Source organism: Narcine bancroftii, chromosome 2 (genome assembly GCF_036971445.1).
Source record: "Narcine bancroftii isolate sNarBan1 chromosome 2, sNarBan1.hap1, whole genome shotgun sequence".
Classification (NCBI taxonomy): domain Eukaryota; kingdom Metazoa; phylum Chordata; class Chondrichthyes; order Torpediniformes; family Narcinidae; genus Narcine; species Narcine bancroftii.
The window spans coordinates 80,044,714-80,066,452 of record NC_091470.1 but is presented as its reverse complement, the minus strand read 5'-3'; the positions used below and the strand labels follow the sequence as shown (position 1 = coordinate 80,066,452).

Here is a 21,739-nt window from a genome sequence, read left to right as displayed (position 1 = left end):
GCCAGCTGCCAGAGTCTTTTGGGACCAGGTGGAGCAGCGAGGCCCCATAATGGGTTCAAAGACATTTGAACTAGTCGGGATCACCAATTGTAGTGGCAGCTACACTGCTACTGAAAGGACACACAACCAGATAGTTTGAGCTCAATGAGCAAAACTGGTTTATTGCAGGCTGCTGGGCTGGACTTGTACTCCCAGCCCGGACCTGGCTGAGAACTGCGCTGGGGGGCGCTGACATCACCTGGGCATCATGTGGTCCCCCAGCATGGACTTTTGAGCCCTGTACTGAGAAGAAGGAGAAACCCCCGACGGCGCCATTTTGGCAGCTGCCCCACCACGTGGATTACAAGGGGGGGGGGGGCGGTTCACCTGCCTAGTGGTGTGCCGCCACAAGTAATTTTTTCCAATGGGATAGACTTTTGAATTTCCACACATAATCTGTCGACACCCAAACAAGAGTCCAACTTCCAAATAACTGCAATACCCTTTCTTGCCATTGCCAATACTATTTTCACAAACTTCCTTTGATTTAGTGGAAGTTTCATTTTGGGGTTTCCTCTTCCAAATTCCCTAATAAAAAATAAGTCAGGATTTTGTGGGTGTAAAATATCAGTAATTTGTTCTAGCAAATCCCCTACTTTCATCTAAAAAGGTCTCACTTTGGAAAAGCCATGTAGAATGTAAAAAAGTACCTTCTTCTGTACCACACCTAAAACACTTAATTGATAAATCTAATTTTATTTTATGCAACTTGTACAGCATGATATATAATTGATGTATAAAGTTATACTGTACCAAACTATTATCGTTCATTAATTATATTAGACATACAATCTCTGTACAAATCCATCCACGTTTGTTCATCTATTGTAATACTCAAATCCTGTTCCCATTTCTGTTAGATTTATAAAGTCTAGGTTTACAAGTTGCTCTTTGTAATAGAAGATACATTGCAGAAGTAAATTTCCTTACTGTTTCTTGTCTAATAAGAGTTTCCAGTTCACTGCATGGGGGTAACAAACTCTCTGATCCTAATCTGACTCCTAAAAGTCTTGTTATTTGAAAGTAGCAAAAAAGTAAATTTATCCCTCAGTTGAATAAATTACTGTCCCTGTTCATAACAATCTTCAATAAGCTAAAATCAGGAAGAGGTTTAATGTCTGGAAGAACACCTTTATTTCAAAATCGACATTCCATTTTCTATGGAAAATTTTTTTTTTTTTAATTTGGCAAAATTGTAGCATTAAGAAAATTAAAGACTGTTTCAAAGCTGGGAAATTTATTACTTTTAGTAGGATGAAGTGTGACAGATTATGTTGTGTTTGTATTGTATATATGTATGTTTTGAGAGATAAATTGGGGCTGGTTTTTTAGTGTAGGTCGCATACAGATCTCATTTAAAATACTGGAGCTCTGCTCAAGCCAGACAGGGCAGCTCCTGGGGGCCTTTGCAAAAACTTTGGGGAGTGCCCAAGAGACTTCACTAATGGATTGTTATTTTGAAAAGCAATATGAAAGAGATCAGAGGAGTAGTTCAGAGCCGCAGGCTGTCTGGGAGTGCAGCTTTAGAGGGTCATGTGGTTTTTGCAAGCAAAAAGTGTTGAACAGCTTTTTCTCTGTGTGAGACAGAGAAAGAGAGAGAGATCAGTTCTGCCATGCTACAGTCAGCAGCAGCAGCTGGGACTGGAACAGGACAAGCTGGAGAGCTTGTGGAAAAACCCTATTTGGAAGACTAGTTGTGAGTTCTTAGTTCAGCCTGGTCATAGCTCTTGTGGTTCTTGCAAGAGGAGAGGACTGGCTGCCTAATGTTTCTCTTGAAATAAGAGAAACAAAAATGAACTCTGAGGTGACCTAAAGGAAAGAGGTTATCATCTGGAAAACACTGACGGGGCAAGTTTCGTCAGCAAGACACTGATGTGGCTGATAAAAAAAGGATCATTTTGTGTCCAGGAACAACAAATCTCTCTCTCTAATAACTAACAAGAACCTTCCTGAGCCATAACCATTTACCTTTCAAGCACCAGAGCCTGGTGAACTTCATAAATGTTAAATTCTGTGCACAGTATAAGAATTGCCTGCAACCAGTAAACTTGGAGGAATGAGAAGTGAGATTGGACTGTGAATCAAAGAACTTTTCTGAACTTACATAACACATTACATACATGTGCGCTTAGAATTAGAAGGGAGCTAAATTAGGTTAGTTAAGTTAATAGTGATAAGTTAAAGTGTGATTCTGTTTTCATATTTAAAGATAATTAAAAGCAACTTTTGTTTAAGTAACCATTTGTCTTTGATGAATATCTATTGCTGCTGGGTTTTGGGGTCCTCTGGGCTTGTTACAGAAGGAAAAGTTTAAGATATTGAAAAATACAAAATTTTGTTATCAAATTAAGGGATTTTTCTGTGAAATTTTTTGGTCAAAATTTAGTATTACCAGCAGAGACAGAAGTAGAATTATTATTATGAACTAGGGATGTAAAAAAAATCATTTCAGAGATTTGTAAATTATTACAAAAGAAGGCTCGAAAAGAAGGAGTTCATAAATGGGAGGTAGTTTTAAATAATCAAATAGATAAACGTAGATGAATTCAGATATGTAGAGAGAGTATGAAAAGTATAATAAATGTGAGATATCGGTTAGTTCAATATAATTTTATGCATCATTTATGGACAATGTGGTCGCCGATACACTCCGCGCATTAACGCCCACAAAAGTTACATAATATGAATAATATTTATTCACATTTATGTTTTAGATGTGGACAAGAAGTTAGTAATTTTTTGCATTCGACTTGGCAGTGCTCCACAATTAAACCTTTTAGATTTGAAATGGGTAACTTAGAACAAATAACAGGAGTAAAGTTCCTATAGAATCCAATGTTATTTTTACTGGGAAAGTAGAGGGATTAAACCTAAATTAAAATGGAATATATATGTATCAAGTAAAACTTGTTCAAATTGCCTTGAAAATAGCTAGAAAATGTATTGTTATTAACTTGTAAGTCAAATAGTGATTGGGAATGGATAGATGGTATGCATAAGTTTGGAGTTGTATTCCACTTGAGAAAATTACTTATTTAAGACATAAATATCATACATATTGTGAAATATGGAGCCCATATTTACAAACTGTTGGTATTAAACTTTAATTGAATCTCGAACATACCCTTTCTCTTATAGGTCTCTATAAATATATTATTTTTAAAAGTATCATAAAGTGAAGTACTCCTGTTGTGGTTTTCTTGTCCCTCTTTTTTTTAATTTGTAGGGGATTGGGGGATTAATATTTCTTCACTTTTTTTAATTTTTTTTTTATAAAATACCACATGTATTTGGATTGTTTGAAGTATTGTTGTATATTATATAAAGTATATTTTTAAAAATTAGTTTAACTCCATTACCAGACCACAATTTTCAAACATTTGCTCACGAAAAAGGTATCAAACTATTCTGAAACAAAGATACACCTCCTTTAGTTTCAAATTCCCTATCTATCTTACCCCAAATATCTATTAAATGCTTCAATAAAGGTATATCTTTAGATCCTGGCATCAATCTTGAATTCTATTTGTAGATAAAAGCTGCAGCTAACTTTTCTCCAATTTTCCCCAATTCTATATTAACACATGCTGGTATGGTCTCTCCTTCAAAGTAGGATGCAGTAAATTGCATCTGAGCTCCTCTATAATAATTATAAAAATTTGGATGTTGTAAGCCCCCAATTCATATTTCCATGTTAATTTTTGCATCAATATTCGAGACATTTTTCTTTTCTATAAAAAAAATTCCGAACCATGATGGGGTAGCGACTGGTCGGGTAAAACCAGTGCTCCCCAGAGAAAAGCTTAAAAAGTGAAAAAAACAAAGTTGTAACAAAAAAATACAGGAAACAGTACATAAACATTGAAAGAAAAGAAAGAAAATGGCTCAGAAGAAGAGTTGCAATGAACAGCAAAGAAGAACCTAAGAAATCGCCAGAAAATAAAACAGGCCTTTCCTGCTCACTGGAACCTGGAGCTGTGAAGCTGGCAGGTGAGCATCATCGGTACAAGATGGTGCAGGGCAGGCTCCAGTGATGGCTGACTAAAAATGAAAAGGGAATGCTAATGCGCATGGGCGACTCCTCATACATGCGCAGAACACATTCCAGTCAAGACACTGAAGAGAACAGTCAGCAGCCTCAAGCTCCTGTAAGCCCAATGACAAACAAAGCAGAATTAATGGCCTTGAAAATGGGCTCTACATCAAGTGAGGATACGGAGCAAGAGTTAGAAGACTTGGAAGTGACAACGAAGATACAGAAGAAAATTAAAGGTAAAAGCCAAAAGCAAACAGTAGGCATAAAGTACTTTGACAATCAGATGAGAGTGATGATGGAAATATTAATGTCAGAAATCAGCATTAATAGAGAATGTGTGTTAGAAGCAGATATTAAAATTCAACATGTAGAAAATGTAATGAGGGATATGAAAAAGCAATGTGAAGAAGTAAAAGAGAGAGTGAAGGTGTGGAAATGGAAATGACTGTCTTAAAGGAAAAAAACAGAAGAAGTAAAGAGGTCACAAAGACATAAAATTTATTGGCCCAGAATATTGACATCCTTGAAAATTTAGTAGGCATAATAAAATTAAAATAGTGGGCCTAAAAGAAGGTGTGGAAGGTATGGACATAAAAGGATTTCTAAAATAATGGATTCCACAAGTTCTGGAGACAGAAGAAGTACTAGATATTGAAAGAGTTCACAGAGCTTTGGCACCAAAGCCATAGTTGCAGCAAAGACCATGTTCCATCCTGATCAAGTTATTAAGGTATCAGACAAGGGAAAAAAATATTGGGGTTTGCGGCCAGAAGAACAAAGAAATTAAAGGTCCATCAGAACATATTGGGAATAAGATATTTTTCTACCCAGATATAACTTTTGAACTTTTAAAGAAATGCAATGAATTTAACCTAATAAAAGACACATCATGGAGAAAAGGTTATAATTTTGTCTTGCGACACCCAGCAGTGTTAAAAATATTCATCCCAGGCGGACAAAACAGACTGTTTGATGACCCAAGAAAAGCTCAAGATTTTGTTGAACAACTGACAAATATTTAGGAAGGAAGAGGGTGATAGAACTAAGAGACAGTTAAAGACTACAGTAGTTGGTTTATATGAGAACTTTGTTTAAGTGTTTAGAAAATAAATTATAAATTTTCTGGTGGAGAGCTGGGTCTGGGGAGGGATGGCTTGGTGCAAATTCAGTTGATAATTGCAGTTTATACTGCACCCCTTAATGTTAAGGGTGTTGTGGTTGTCCTGCAGGTCTGTAAGGGCAACTCAATAAGGTGGGGGGTTCTTTATGGTTTTTTTTACAGCTTCTTACTTTTTTTGGTTTTTAACTTTTTTAAGATGTTTGTGTCAACATGCATAGAAAGATGTATTAAATTTCAAAATATGGTGGGAGAAAGGGAGTTGAAGGGTCTGAGAGGTTGGTATGTATAAAACACAAGCTAAGGAAATCAATATGTTGAAGTTTATGACTATTAATGTTAATGGAATACATAATAGAATTAAGAGGAAAAGGTTAATGACATCACTAAAAAAGGAAAAAATAGATATTGCATTTGTACAGGAAACTAATCTAACAGAAGAAGAACATCATAAATTGAAGAGAGATTAGGTGGGTCATGTAGAAGCGTCATCTTACAACTCAAAGGCTAGGGGGTGGCTATCTTAATTAATAAAAATTTGCCTATTAAACTAGAAAAAGTTACAGACCTGGCTGGGAGGAATATTATTATAGTATGCCAGATCTACTCAGAGTTCTGTAATTTATTCAATTTATATGCACCTAATGAGGACAATAGAAATTTATGCAGAATTTTTTTTTACAATTAGCAGAAACACAAGGACATATCTTATTGGGTGGAGATTTAATTTTAGCTTGGATCTGTTATTAGATAAAACTGGGGAAAAAAAAACAAAAAAGAGTAAAGCAGCCAAATTTACAGTAAGTTCCATGCAAGATGTGAAGATAAAAGACATATGGAGAAAATAACACCCAAAAGATAGAGATTACTCATATTATTCTAACAGACATAAAACTTACTCCAGGATTGATATGTTTTTACTTACTGCCCAAATACAAGGGAGAGTCCAAGATGTTGAGTATAAAGTAAGATTGTTATCACATCACTCACCCTTACGGCTAACAGTTGCTCTGGAGGATACTCCTAATAAAGGATATAGATGGAGACTTGATCCCAATTTGCTAAAAAGACAAGATTTTAGGCAATTTATCGAACAACAAATTAAAATATATTTTGATACAAATACAAATTCAGTAACTTAAATTTATATTATGAGATGCAAAGAAAGCCTTTATTAGAGGGAAATAATAAGTTACACAACTAAAATAAAAAAAGAATATTACCATTAAATAGAAAAATTAGAAAAAGATATAGTAAATTTTGAGAAAGATTTAATGAAAGGAGAAGATGAGGAAAAAAAAGACAATTGACATATAAAAAATTGAAATATAATATGTTACAAACATTCCAAGTGGAAAAAAACATAATGAAAATAAACAAAGATACTATAAATTAGGTGATAAAACTCAAAATCTTGGCTTGGAAGTTGAAGACGGAGTAAGTAACAAGAACTATTATAGCCACAAGGAAGGGGAATAATCAGATTTCACATAAACTGATTATGAAAATTTCAGGAATTTTTATAAGCAGTTATACCAATCAGAGGACCTCAAGAAGAATAAGGAAATAGATACATTTTTGACAAATATCGAGTTACCCCAGTTAGATACTGAAGAACAAGGTAAATTAGCAAATCCCCTGATGGTTATGGAATTTTACAAAACTTTTACAAACTTATTAATTCCACCTTTTTTGATGTAATAAATATAACAGGTGGAAGAAACTAAAAATGTATCTGAATCTTGTAAGATGGCAATAATTACAGTAATTCCAAAAACAAGGAAATTTTCACCATTTATACCCATTGTCACCATCTTCATACTGACCAATTTCTTTATTAAATGGTGATTATAAATTAATAGCGAAATTTTGAGCAAATAGATTAGTGAATTGTTTACTGCAGTTGGTCAAATCAGATTAATCAGAATTTATTAAGAATAGAAGTGCAGCAGATAATGTATGTAAATTTATCAATCAGATATATATGGCACAAGAAAATAAAGAACCAACAGTGCCAGTAGCTCTAGATGCAGAGAAGGCCTTTGATAGGCCTTTGAATGGCACTTGCTCTTTAAAGTACTTCAGAAATTTAAATTATCAGAAAAAATTATTAATTGGATCAAAGCCTTATGTAATAATCCTAAAGCAAAAGTGCTAACTAATGATTATATTTCAGATTATTTCAAATTGAGTAGGTCAGCATGACAGAGATGCCCATTATCACCTTCCCTTTTTGCCTTGGCAATAGAACCATTGGCAGAAATGATAAGAACAGATAGAATGATAAATGGAATAAGGATTATTCATTAGTTTAACATTAGTTTATTTTTGAATTACATTATAGTATATTTAACCCATCCCAAAGAATCAATAAAGAGGTTACATACAAAATTGAAAGAATATGGAGAAATTTCAGGGTACAAAGTTAACACTGATAAAAGTGAAATAATGCCGGTGAATACAGTAAACTATACACAATGTTAAAAAAAAAGAATCCCCTTTAAAATGGCAGGTACAGACAATACATTATTTAGGCATCAGAATAAATAATAATAATTTAAAAATTTTGTTTAAATTAAGCTACCAGCCCTTTAAAAAAAATACAGGAAGATTTAGAAAAATTGAAAGAATTGCCAATAACTCTAATAGAGTGAGTAAACTGTATCAAAATGAATATATTTACACAGTTGCAATATTTATTTCAAACATTACCTATTCCCGTAATGGGAAATATTTCAAAAATTGAATAAATTGATAAGAAAATTTCTATGGAAAGGCAAGAAACCAAGAATAGCCTTGTAAAGCTGATAGGGACATATAAACAAGGGGATTGCAGTTGCAAATTAAAGCTGATAGGGACATATAAACAAGGGGATTGCAGTTGCCAAATTTTAAAAAATTACTTTCGGGTTACCCAATTAAGATTTTTGTTGGATTTTTATAAGGTAGGAGAAAAGCCAGCCTGGCTTAGGATGGAGCTATATAAACTAGGGGAAAGTGTTTCAGAACATGTACTTTACAAGTGGAATGAGAAGTTAGTGCAACATAACAGTCTACCAATACTACACCATATATTAAAAAAATATGAAGTAGGATACATTTAGAGCGAAAGTTAATAAACTATCAAATATCAAATATGTTGCTACAACAAAACCAATTAATACCTTTTACAATGAATAAGATATTTTAAGGAATGGTCAAGAAAAGGAATAACAAGAATAAAAAACTTTTCTGGGCAATAATCTACTGACATTTGAACAGCTAAAAGATAAATATGGAATATCGCATGGTTTAAAAGAAAAGCTGGGAAATGATCTAAGGTTGCCGGAGGGTAGTAGCTTTGAATATATAATCATGGACACTATGATAATTAAAAGTTTATTACAAATATATATATGAAATTACAAGACAAAGGAAAAGATGAGGCAATAAATGGATCCAAATGCCATTGGGAAAATGATTTAAACATACAAATAAATAAGGAAACCTGGAAGGAATTATGTGCAGGTACCATGACAATAAATGCTCGGTATCAGATGATACAATATTATTGGCTTCACAGACTATACGTTACACCTCAAAAATTCAAAGAATGGAACCAGACAGTATCTGATAAGTGCTTTTGCAGTAAACAAAAAAATTGGTACAATGGCACATTCAATTTGGACATGTACAAAAGTGAAACCATTTGGGAGGATTTAAATTCAATACCTGATCAAATTACAAAAAACAAATCAAAAGACCCAGAAATTTTTCTGTTAAGCAATATAAAAGACAAAGAGTTAAAATTAAATTTAAACAGATTCCAAAAGCGATTTATCAAGATTGCATTAGCGGCAGCTAAAAAAATCATAATGATTACGTTGGAAAATGAAAGCACCCCTGAAAATACAGCAGTGACTCACAGAAATAAGCAAATGTATTCCATTAGAAAAAATTACATATAATTTAAGAGACAATTATGCACAATATGAACAAATTTGGGACCCAAATATAAACTTTATTGGTAACCGCAACCTCGGGCCTCCAGCTCTTAACTCTTAACGAAAAAGAGTATACATAAGCAAAAAGTGAATCACATAATATTCAAAAGACATGCTCCCTTTTCTTGTGTGTTTTTTTTAATTTTCTCTTTCGATTCTCTTTTTTCTTCTCTATAGTTATTGGGGGGGGTGAAAGGGATGGGGGTTGGGTTGAAACTGGAAAAATTCACTATGTGTGTATATATACATATATATATGTGTACAAATTTATGTAAATAATTTAGAGATTGGTTATATTGTGATGTACTAAATATATTTTTTAAAATTTCCAAACCCATTTATTGAGTTCCTTTAAAAAAAAATTCTGAGGTATTGAAATAGATATTGTCTGGAAGAAATGCTGAATTCTTGGAAAATGTTCATCTTTATACAATTAACTCTCCCTATTAAGGTAATAGATAACGTCATCCACTTTTTAAAATCCTCTACAACTTTATGAAGCAAAGGTAGGTAGTTCAATTCAAATAAATTCCTCAAACTATCACCTGTTCTAATCCCCAAAAATTTGATTCCACATTTCAGCCATTTAAACTGAGTATTTAGTTGATATTATTGTATAATCACCTTTTGTAAATGGAATAACTTCACTTATATTCCAATTTATCTTATAACCCAAAACTTGTCCATATTCTTCTAGCCAAAAATGTAATTTTATATTCTTCACGACTGACTCTGAATCCCTCAATAGATACATCTTGTCTAATCATCTCTGCAAGAGGTTCAATGGCTAATATAAATAGTGCTGGCGGCAAAGGACATCTTTGTCTCCTAGACCTCTGTAAACTAAAAGGTGTCAAAATTTGTCCATTGGCTATTACTTTAGCCTTTAGGCTAATACACTGTGCTTTAATCAAATTAATAAAGGATTGTCCAAGTCCAAATTTTTCTAATACCTTAAAAAGAATGTCCCATTCCAAACTATCAAAGGGTTTTTCTGCATCCACTGCTACAGCAACACTTAAATCTCCTTTTGTTTGTTCTAAATGAATAATACTTAATAATCTCACTACATTGTCAGAAGCTAGTCTCTTTTAACAAAACCTTTTTGATCAGCATTTATTAACTTCGGTAATAGTCCTATTCTGACTTCCATCCACATTGACTCAGTGGACAATCTGCTATGTGCTCCTTTTATATAGCTGTGATACTTTCCCTGACCAGTAATGCTACTCTTCCCTCCTCCTTTCCTACCTCCTATGCTATTCCTTTTAAAACATCTAAACCCCAGAACCTGCAACAGCTAATCCTGCCCTTCCTCCAGCCAAGTTTCAGTAATGGCCACAGTTCCATGTATTGGTCTGTTAAAGTTTCTGCATGACTGCTGATACTCTAAGACAAAACTCCCAGTAGCCAATAATTTCAATTCTTTTCACCATTTGCACACAGACATGTCTGTTCTCAACCTCATCCATCCAGGATGAGTCCAAACATAAACGTGAGTAATAGCAGACCATATTCCTCCTGGACAACCTCATAGTTTGTGTAGTGATGGAGTGCTACCACCAGGAGGAGTCGGAGACAGCATGTGTAGCATCTGGGAAATGTTGTTGCATCTTTGGTAGATTCAAGATGGATGCCTCCACATGAGGTCTGGCTTGTGTATGTTCTGCCCTTCATGCTGTTTGCGTAGTTAATAAATCTAGTTGTTTTAAAAAGAACCCAAGTTTATTCATTGTAATAAAATAAATATCACATGGTGCTAGGAATGGAAGAACCAGCCAGCAATGGAAGAAACTGCCAATTTCTGCTGTGCACAGGATTGAAAGAAATAAAAAGAAACACCCACTGTACATAGTGATTAACAGTCAATATCAGAAGTGAAAATATGTAGAGTTTTAAAAATCCTAATGCTGTAAAATGGACTGGAAATGTCGACCATGACTGGAGGTTAGGCAAAGGTTTTTGCTTTACCTGCAAGCGATTGGAATCAATAGCCAATCAGATACACGTAAGATTGCAATGCTACTTACCGTGGCAGGACCTCAAGCTCTAGAGGTTGTCAACGCATTTGTTTTTGCTGAGGTAGAAGACCAGAGCAAATTTGACAAGGTTATCGAGATGTTTGATGTTCACCAAAGAACAATAAAACCTTTGAGAGGTAAGTTTTTAGCTCGCGCATGCAGCTGCAGGGAGAGAGCTTTGATAGTTTTATAACAGACTTAAAATTAAAAGCAAGAACATGCAGTTTCAGATGATCAGATTGTTTTGGGATTAATGATAAGAAAGTGAGAGAGAGGTTGCTGCGAGAAACAGAGCTTTCCTTGGCTGGAACTGTGAAGATATGCCATGCCAGTAAACTAGCTCTGTAGCACGTGAAAAAGTTTGGTGATAGTGTAAAACCCAGTCATAGCCATGGTGTCTGGACACACGCACATGCAAACAAAATCTGAGATACAGGAAACAAAAAGATGTTGTTCTTTAAAAGATGCGGCACTAAACATGCACCAAAGCAATCCCCAGCTTATGGGAAACTCTAACAAGTGGAAAGGGCAGAATCATTGTGCAAAGCAATGTTTTTCCAAAGGGAAACTAAACAGAAGTATAAGTATACACACTATAGAAGAAACTGCTCTCAATTATGCACTTTTTGTGGCATGGTAATGCAGGAAGTGAACGGTGTTATTGTAAACAAATGGAATAAATATACCTTTCAAGTTAGATGGGGCAAAGGTCAATTTGATCTGTGAGCATAACATCAGGGCAATGAAGATAAAGGCATACATCCAGTACTGTTCAAAGCATACAATGGACAGAGCATTGACACAAAAGATGTATGTAAACTCAAGGTGAAAGTTAAAAATAAAGAGCACTACCTCAAATTCTCAGTAGTCCCAGATGGACAGTATTAACTTCTTGGTGACAAAGCAGGTGAAAACTTAAACCTAGTCAAAGTGGTATATCACATTAATGGTGACCATGCACAGAAGAGCGTAGAGGAAATATTGGATCAATTTTCCAACATTTTCAAAGGGTTTGTCCTACCATTCATCTATAAGATACAGTTAAAAGAGTTCACATAGCCAGTAGTGCATGCCACAAAGCAGGTTCCAGCGCCACTAAAAGAAAAGCTCAAGCAGGAACTCAACCGAATGATCGCGCTAGGGGTCATAAAGAAAGTGAAGGAGCTCACAGAATGGGTGAATTCAATGGTGTGTGTCAAAAAAAAGAATGTGTTTGCATGGACCCAAAAGACTTGAATGCCAGTATAAAGAGGGAACATTATCAGATTCCAACCAGGGATGAAATTACAAGTGAGATGGCTGGTGCAAATTTTTTTCACAAAATTGGATGCATTCCAGGGCTTCTGGCAAATAAAATTGCATGATGATAGCACAAAATACTGTATATTTAATGCAACATTTGACCAATACACCTGTCTGAGGATGCCTTTTGGAATTTCCTCAGCTCCTGAAATGTTCTACAGGACAATGGAGCACATCATAAATAGGGTATGTGTGCACATGGGATTCCTATGGGAATCCACACACAAACAACACAAAAAAATTTTGATCAAAGTGATACAACGCATCCAGAAGTATAGATTAAAGTTAAACAGAGAAAAATGCCAGTTTGGTGTGAAGGAAATCACCTTTTCAGGAAATAAGCTGTCAGAGGCAGGTGTAGAGCCAGACAAGAGCAAGGTGTTCTATAGAATACAAGGTTAGTTGTAGATTAAAATGTACCAGAGTAAGAAGATTCCCAGTGACATGATGCTAAATTATGTTTAATTGCTGAATGTTGTCTAATGTTTAGCTCTTCCATTTAAATGACAAATACTATGAGCTATGTTTATTATTGTGAATCAAGGACAGCTTACTAAATTTAACATGTGCCCCCAAAGAAGAGATTCTTTTATTTTCTCCAAATTGTTTGAAATAAAGAGTTAGCATTTTATTTGGCACTATTACTCTTTGTAGAGTTGTTTGTGGATGCATTTATTTAGAAATATGTTAATCTTCCATCAACATTTGATAGCTTATCATACATGTAGTGCCATGTCTCAAGTTTTCACCCAAAGTTCCAGCATGAATATTTAAAGTTCAATATTATTTGGATGCACATTGGCTGAAAAATACACTTGTTGAGAATATGTTAATTCTGATTTGCTTCTCAAACTGAACTAAAACCAGAAAGTTCCCAATCTTTTTACAGGAATAAAGAAATGCTGATTTTGACTCTATCATAGACTCTATCCCAGATTAATCTTTCTTTCAGATGAATTATCATGTGACATATCTCTGTAATTTATTATTCCCACAGAAAAGGAATTCAGTTGGATGCTCTCAAAATGCACAAGCAAAGCTTTGGGGATTCATCTAAGAAGTGTAACATCAAAAAATTGTAAAAGCAAGTCTATTTTATGGGTTTGGGAAAGAATTCAATCAACACCTTTCCCATGATCAAGCAGTAAATTTCAGCTCAGTCATGTGGTTGCCACTAAAGATTTAAAATGCTGAAATCTAGAGCAAAATATGAGTTAGTTGCTGGAGTGACTCAGTGAGTCAAACAGCATCAGTAGAAAGAAATGGAAAGTTATTTCAAATTATTGGATCATAGTTGTACTTAATGATGTTTCTCAATAAGATTAATTCAAGAGCACTATTTTGACTGGTTTATGTCAACATGTAAGTCTGAAGGCCAAGAATGAAAAATAAAATTGTGGAGTGTTTCTTCCAAAGAACAGCTTCAATGAATAAAGGTTTTACTTTACAAAACTGAAATCCATCATTGTTGCCCAAAATTATCTTAAGAGATTAGATCTTAAAAGTATGCAGCATTTAAGGACAAAGATGATGTCACTTTTGTGCTTCTTAAACTCGACAATAATCTGTGTTGGGTAAAAAGGTTAATCATAATTTTCCAGAGGAGTTGTCCATGGGGGTCTTGACCTTGCTAAAGTCCATGTAGTCGATGTCTTTCATGCTGCCCTTGTCAAACCTCCTGGGCTCCTCTTCATAAAGCTCAATCAAATTTGTGAAAAACTATTTACCACCCCACAAACCCATGCTGACTAGCTCTATTAAGTCTAGGACTTTCCAAATGGAAATAAATTTTCTCTCTTTAAGACTCACTTCCAATAATATTTCTACTGCTTTATTGATTCTTGATTACAAAAATGGAAAATGCACAGAACCTTTCAACACAGGAGGAGGCCATTTTGACACATCAGGTCATTGCTAGTTACAGAATAATTCGATATCCCCTATTAAATGTAATCTATTCCCTCCACATTGCCAGCGACATTCTATTCTCCTAGATTCTTTCACTCACCCACATACTCGCAGGAAAATTTACAGTGAACCAATTTACCCATCAACCCCCATGTCTTTGGAATGTGAGAGGGATCTGCAACACCTGAAGGAAACCCACACAACCATAGGGATAATGTGCCAATTCCACACAGTCAGCACCTAAGGTTAGATTCAAGCCTTGGTTGCTGGAGGTGCAAAGCAGTAGCTCCACGAAATGTGCTAGCATGCTACTCCTACTGCACCCTTCCTGAAAAAAACCTACGTTGTATAATTAGTTCGATCTGTCAGTAGATTGGAAGACACTGTTTATATGATAGATTGTGGAATTTACTGGTTACTTTTCTGGAAAGTGCAAAATTTCACTGAGGTATGAAGACAACAAGTCTGCAGAACCACAACATTCAGTGGCATATAAATTGACTGCTGTAGAAAGTGCATACAATTTCCCTATCTTTCTCTTTTATCAATGTGTGATAAAGAATGAGGCCAGATAATTTCCTGCACCTCTCAGTGTGTGATGCCATGGTTTTGGAGTGCCTTTATATAATTTCTTCTATCTACCAAGGTATCTCTTGACAGTGGGTGAGGTGGGAACAGATAGCTTATTTAGAAAGAGAGAAATCTGTTTAATTACTAATCAAGTCTTTTTATTTTTGACATAAATCAAATAAAAACAATGTGGGGCAAATGTGGCTGTAATTAAAGTATAGATCCAAATAATCTGGTACCATTGGCACTTTGAAGGTGCCAGAGTTGCATATTATCTGGACACCATTTCATAATCATAAAGAAACAGGCCATGTTACCTTTTTGCCCATCTACACTTGTCCAATTTGTCTGCATTAGGACCTAATCCTTCTCTGCCTTGTCAATTTAAGTAATTGTGTCTGATTCCACAACCTCATCTGGCAGAGCTGTACAGATGTCAACCACTGCGTAAAATAATGTGTTGGAGATTCCAGGTGAGAATTGAAATGACAAAGGATACCCAACAGCAGTGGCAGGGCCTAAATGACAAAACCTGTAACAAAACCAAATCTTGTGCAGTAGGAGTCAGCAAAGCTTCACTCCCAGATGAACTCAATTGATTCTTTACCCAATTTGACCGCCAGAACAAGGAAAAACTACTGCGCACCTCAATGTCTCCAATGATCCTCCACTGTCAGCATCTGAAGATAACGTGGGCTATCTGCAGGAGAGTGAATCCAAGGAACCATCTGGTCTGGATTGAGTACCCAGACGAGTTCTAAACACCTGTGCTGACCAACTGGCTGGTGTATTCATGGATATATTCATCATCTCACACTAACAGAATGTGGTACCCACCTGTTTCAAACAGGGTTCAAATGTACTGACGCCCAAAAAGAGTGTGGTAACTGTCTAAACAACTGTCAACCAGTGGAACTCACATCCACAGTAATGAAGTGTTTTGAAAGACTAGTTCTGAAGCATATCAGCGCCTGGCTGAGGGTAATATGGATCCATTCCAATTTGCCTCGTGCAACAACAGGACTATAGCAAGTGCCATCTCACTGGTTCACACAAAGCCCTGGACAGCAAAGTTGTATACATCAGGATGCTCTTTATTAACTCGGCATTCCACACCATACCCAAAAACTAATCACCAAATTCAAAGACATGCTCCTCAATACCCCACAGTGCAGTTGGATCCTGGATTTCCTCACTTTCAGACCCCAACCAATGTGGATTGCCAAGAACATCTCCTCCCGCTGCTCTATTTGCTTCACATCAATAATTTTAAAACTTTTTATTTCCAATCACATTACACCTTAAGTAATCCCTATGCCATAGTGCTCTGTGATTAGTAAGGAATTACATAAGGTGGTATGTGAGTGGGAAAACAAGATTGAGAATCACTGATTTTGACCCAATTGTTATTGAAATATTTTGCTTGAGAAAAATTGTCATTGGTTCATTTCCTTTGAAGTTATGAAACAGGGCACATAACAAGTCAATGAGGTACAATTAAAACAGTGGTTTTCAAACTTTTTCTTTCCATTCACATACCACCTTAAGTAATCCCTTACTAATCACAGAGTGCTTATGGCATAGGGATTGCTTAAGGTGGTATGTGAGTGGAAAAAAAAATTTGAAAACCACTGCTTTACACCTATGACTGTAACTCGGTTCAACAAAAAGACCATTTACAAATTTGCAGACAATACCACCATAGTAGGTTGTCTAAAAAGGGGCAATGTGTCAGCTAAAGGAGTGAGATTGAAAACTTGCCTGAATTGTGAACTAAAAACAATCTTGCACTCAGTGTCACCAGAACCAAGGAACTGTTTGTGAACTTTTGAAAAAGAATACCAGGAGTGTACGATCCAGTGATCATTGGTATATCAGAGGTAGAGAGGATGAGCAAATTTACATTCCTGGGACGACCTTTCCTAGACCCATCATACTAAAGACATCATGAAGAAAGCAACTCAGTGCCTCTACTTCCTCGGGAGTTTGTGGGGGTTTGGTATGTAATCAGAAACCTTGGCAAACTTCTACAGATGTGTAGTGGAAAGTGTGTTGACCGGCTACATCACGGCCTGGTTATGGGGATCAACACCTCTGAGCAGAATGCCCTGCAAAAGGTAGTGGACACAGCCCAGTACATTACAGGCAAAACTCTCCCCACCAACGAGAACAACTGCATGGAATCATGAAAGATCCACACCTCCCAGGAAATGCTCTATTCTCACTGATGTAATCAGGAAAAAGGTATAGGTGCCACAAGACTCATATTTCCAGGTTCAGGAATAGTTCTTATTCCTCAACCATCACACTCCTGAACAACAGATTCATTCACTCTTACTTTGGTCATAATGTTACAAAATATTTATTTTGTTATTTACACAGCATTTGTTTATATTTCTTTCTTTAAAGACATTTCTTTCTTCTTGAGTATAGTTTACTGTTATTGGTAATTAGAAATTCTGCCTGGCTTGGAGGAAAAAGATCTCAGGTTTGTATCTGATGTCATGTATATACTCTGACAATAAATTTAAGCTTTGTAACTCACAGAACTCCTTTAAAGCTACTTCCTCTCATTTTAAACCTGTGCCCTTTTATAATATTTATTTTCTTGCATTAACTGCAAACATGACTATTTATCTTTTATATTTCTTCTCCAATTTTTGTATTGACATATTATGGTAGTTAAGTACCATGTACCTGTTTGGCTGCAGCAGATAAGAATAACGGTGCATCAGTGCATTATATGTGTATCTGACAATAAACTCCATTATCATCTTTTGTTTAGATTCCCCAACCATGGGGAATATATATTATCTTTCTATGCCTCTCATAATCTTATGTACTTCTATGAGGTCAGCCCTCAGCCTCCTTTGCTCCAGGGAAAACAAATCCAGTCTCTCCCCATAACTAACATCTTCCAATCTAGATGATATTCTGATTAATCTCTTCTGCATCCTCTCCAATGTAATCCTATAGTGTGGTGAGAAAAACAACATACAGTGCCTATGCTACTTGCTAACATCAAAGCAGATTGTATTCATATAGTAGTGAGGTGATCTCTTAAGTATTTAAGTGATTTTTTTTTAAACTGTATTGTAGCATGTAATTCTAATATCAGCAGATCTTTCTTCTGTTGAATGTTTATTTTCAGTAAATATAATCTGATAATAATCAGTAATAATCTGATTCAACATCCAGTTATTTGGAAGTACTAGTAGTTGGCACTTGGCTCACTCTATGGTGTAAGTGTGGAGTGTGGGCAGAATTGGCGATCTGGGCTCTGGGCCACTTGTGCAGCAAGAGCTGAGATGGGGTCTGGGATAAATTTAAATGAAACAGATTTTGGCAGAATATTTTACTTTGTGCCTTTCACTGTTAAAAACTGCATTGAATAACTACTTCTGATATATGTACCAGCTGATGTGATGTTCAGATTTGAGGTCTGGAACTTCTATGCTAAGTCATTGCTCTTACTAAGCAAATTCAGGTCATTGTGAAAATAAATAATTTCAAAGGACATTCAAGGTGTTTCATTAGCTACTTACGAATTTTGTGTGTTAGCTCAATGATTACATATCTTTCTCTCAAACTTTTATATGAACAGAACAGCTAGATTATGCAGAAGCACTGCTGAGACTGGTGAATCCCTGTTTTTTTTTCCACATGATATGTTGGAAGAAAATCTTGTATATCTAATGTATATAGAGAGCTATTAATTCAACTATAATGCGATGATATGGTTTGCCTGTTACTATCGCATGGCCTTTAAATATTTAAAATGAAAAACAAAATGCTTCCTGAAAGCACCAACATGTTTCTTACAGTATCACTGTAAATCATCAAATTAAAGTTGAAATCATTTATCAAATTTAAATGTATAAATTTCAATTAAATAGAAAAACAAAATCTAAACCTAATAAATAACTCTTCTAAAAAGAGAGGCCAAAGCAAGGAAATCCCATCAAATATACAGTTGAGACTGCTGGAATTTTATTGGTGATCTGAATTAAAATTTTGGAAAATCATACTGGAAAGTGCAGAAAATGAATGCTAAAACGAAATCAATTATTTAAGATGAAGGAAAAGAAGTGCCAAAGGTAAGAGGTAATATTCTAAATGGAAAAAGTTTGAAGTTACGTACAAACCACAATCAAACTGAAAGAACTAGTGAGGGTAGAAATAGGAGGTTGTGGAGGATGAATGCGTGGCTAAAGAGATGGTGCAGGGGGCAAGGGATAAGATTTCTGGATCATTGGGATCTCTTCTGGGGAAGGTCGGACCTGAAGAAAAGGGACGGACTCCACTTGAACTGGAGGGGGACCAATGTGCTGGCAAGCAGATTTGCTAGAGCTGTGGGGGAAGGTTTAAACTAGTTTGGCAGGGGGGTGGGGAACAGAGTGTGAGAGCAGTGTCAAGGGAGCATGGACACCTAGATAGGAATAATAACGATAACAAAGGTAGGATGGAGATTAGGGTAAAAGGTAGAAAAGAGAATATAGGAGAGGGTCATTCTCTGAAATGCATATATTTTAATGCAAGAAGTATAGTGAACAAGGTAGATGAGCTTAGAGCATGGACAGATACTTGGGGCCATGATATTGTGGCAATTAGTGAGACCTGGCTACAGGAGGGGCAGGACTGGCAACTTAATATTCCAGGATACATTTGTTTTAGATGTGATGGATCAGGGGGTTAAAAAGGGGGAGGAGTTGCTCTGCTTGTTAAGAAAGATATTACTGCCGTGAGGTGGCAGGATGGTCTGGAGGGATCATCCAGTGAGGCTGTTTGGGTGGAATTGAGGGGTGAAGGAGGCATAAGGGTGCTAATAGGGGTGTATTATAGACCACCAAATGGGCCAAGAAAATTAGAGGAACAAATTTGTAGGGAGATGACCTATATGTGTGAGAATCATAAGGTAGTGATCATGGGAGATTTTAACTTTTCTCACATTGTTTGGGATACCCATACAGTTAGAGGGCTGGATGAGCTAGAGTTCGTTAAATGTGTTCAAGATTGTTTTCTAAATCAATTAGTAGAAGAACCGACTCAGGACGGTGTAATACTGGATCTCCTGTTAGGGAACGAGCTAGGTCAGGTATCGGACATTAATGTTGGAGAACAAATTGGGTCTAGTGATCATAACTCTGTTAGTTTTAGGGTAGTTTTAGGGAAGAGCAAGGAGGGGTCTAAAGTTGAGGTTCTGGATTGGAGAAGAGCAAATTTCGAAGGAATAAGAAGGGATTTGAGGAGTATTGAGTGGGACAGGATATTTTCAGGTAAGGATGTAAATGAAAAATGGAGGATATTCAAAAAAGAAATTTTGAGGGTACAGAGTAGATATGTCCCAGTGAGGATCAAAGGAAAGGCTGGAAGTCATAGGGAGGCTTGGTTTTCGAGGAATATTGGAATTTGGTTAGGAGAAAAAGGGAGGTGTACAAGAGGTATAAAGAGCAGGGAGCTTTGAAGGAGGACTACAAGGAGTGTAGAAGGAATCTTAAGAAAGAAATTAGAAAGGCCAAAAAAAGGCACGAAGAGGCTTTGGCAGACAGAGTAAAAATAAATCCAAAGGATTTCTATAGGTACATTAAAAGTAAAAGATTAGTGAGGGATAAAATTGGACCCCTTGTAGATAGCGAGGGTAGGCTGAGTGAGAAGACAGAGGAAATGGGGGAAATTTTGAATGATTTCTTTGCCTCAGTATTCACGAGGGAAAGAAATATTGAACCAGTTGAAGTAAAGAAAAATTAGTGAGAAGGTGAAAATTAGTGAATAGAATAGGTGACAAAGCATATAAGGATAACTGAGGAGGTAGTGATGGCTATGTTGAAAAAGATAAAGGTGGATAAATGGACAAAATATTCCCAAGGACACTCAGGGAGGCTTGTGGACAGATAGTGGGGCCATTAACAGAGATATTTAGGATGTCACTGGTCACGGGGGTAGTGCCAAAGGATTGGAGGTGGCACATGTGGTTTTGCTGTTTAAGAAGGGGTCCAAATGTAAACCTGGGAATTATAGGCCCGTGAGTCTGACGTCTGTGGAGGGCAAGTTGATGGAAAGTGTTCTGAGGAATGGTATTTACAAATATTTGGAGGTACAGGGATTGATAGAGAGTAATCAGCATGGTTTTGTCAGGGGTAGATCATGTTTGACAAACCTGATTGAGTTTTTCGAGGGGGTTACAAAAAAGGTTGATGAAGGGAAAGCTGTGGATGTTGTCTATTTAGACTTTAGTAAAGCTTTTGACAAAGTTCCCCACAGGAGGTTAGGAAAAAAGGTGGAGGCATTAGATCTAAATAAGGAGGTAGTGAAATGGATTCAGCAATGGTTGGATGGGAGGTGTCAGAGAGTAGTGGTAGAAAATTGTCCAATTGGAGGTCGGTGAGTATTGGAGTTCCTCAGGGATCGGTCCTGGGTCCACTATTGTTTGTTATATATATTAACAATCTGGAAGTAGGGGTGGAGAATTGGATAAGCAAGTTTGCGGATGATACAAAGATTGGTGGTGTTGTGGACAGTGAGGAAGATTACCGTAGATTAAAAGGTGATTTAGGAAGGCTGGAGGTGTGGGCTGAGAAATGGCTGATGGAATTTAATACAGATAAGTGTGAGGTGTTACATTTTGGAAAGGCAAATCTAAATAGGTCATATGCATTAAATGGTAGGCTATTGAGATGTGCAGAGCAACGGGATTTAGGAGTGATGGTAAATAGTACCCTCAAGGCTGATACTCAGGTAGATGGTGTGATGAAGAAGGCATTTG

At 36.1% G+C, this 21,739-nt stretch overlaps 1 protein-coding gene and 1 long non-coding RNA gene across 7 annotated transcripts in view; one reads left to right on the top strand and one right to left on the bottom strand.

Moving 5' to 3' along the window:
- LOC138753800 (regulator of microtubule dynamics protein 3-like) overlaps window positions 1–21,739 on the top strand; it is a 412,426-nt gene that overhangs the window by 276,449 nt on the left and 114,238 nt on the right. The window lies entirely within an intron of this gene.
- The window catches only part of LOC138753805 (uncharacterized), a 163,389-nt gene that overhangs the window by 76,300 nt on the left and 65,350 nt on the right, over window positions 1–21,739 (bottom strand). Inside the window, exon 2 of the long non-coding RNA XR_011351440.1 lies at window positions 6,183–6,253. This is a non-coding gene — a long non-coding RNA (uncharacterized lncRNA). The remainder of the gene's footprint in view (window positions 1–6,182; window positions 6,254–21,739) is intronic.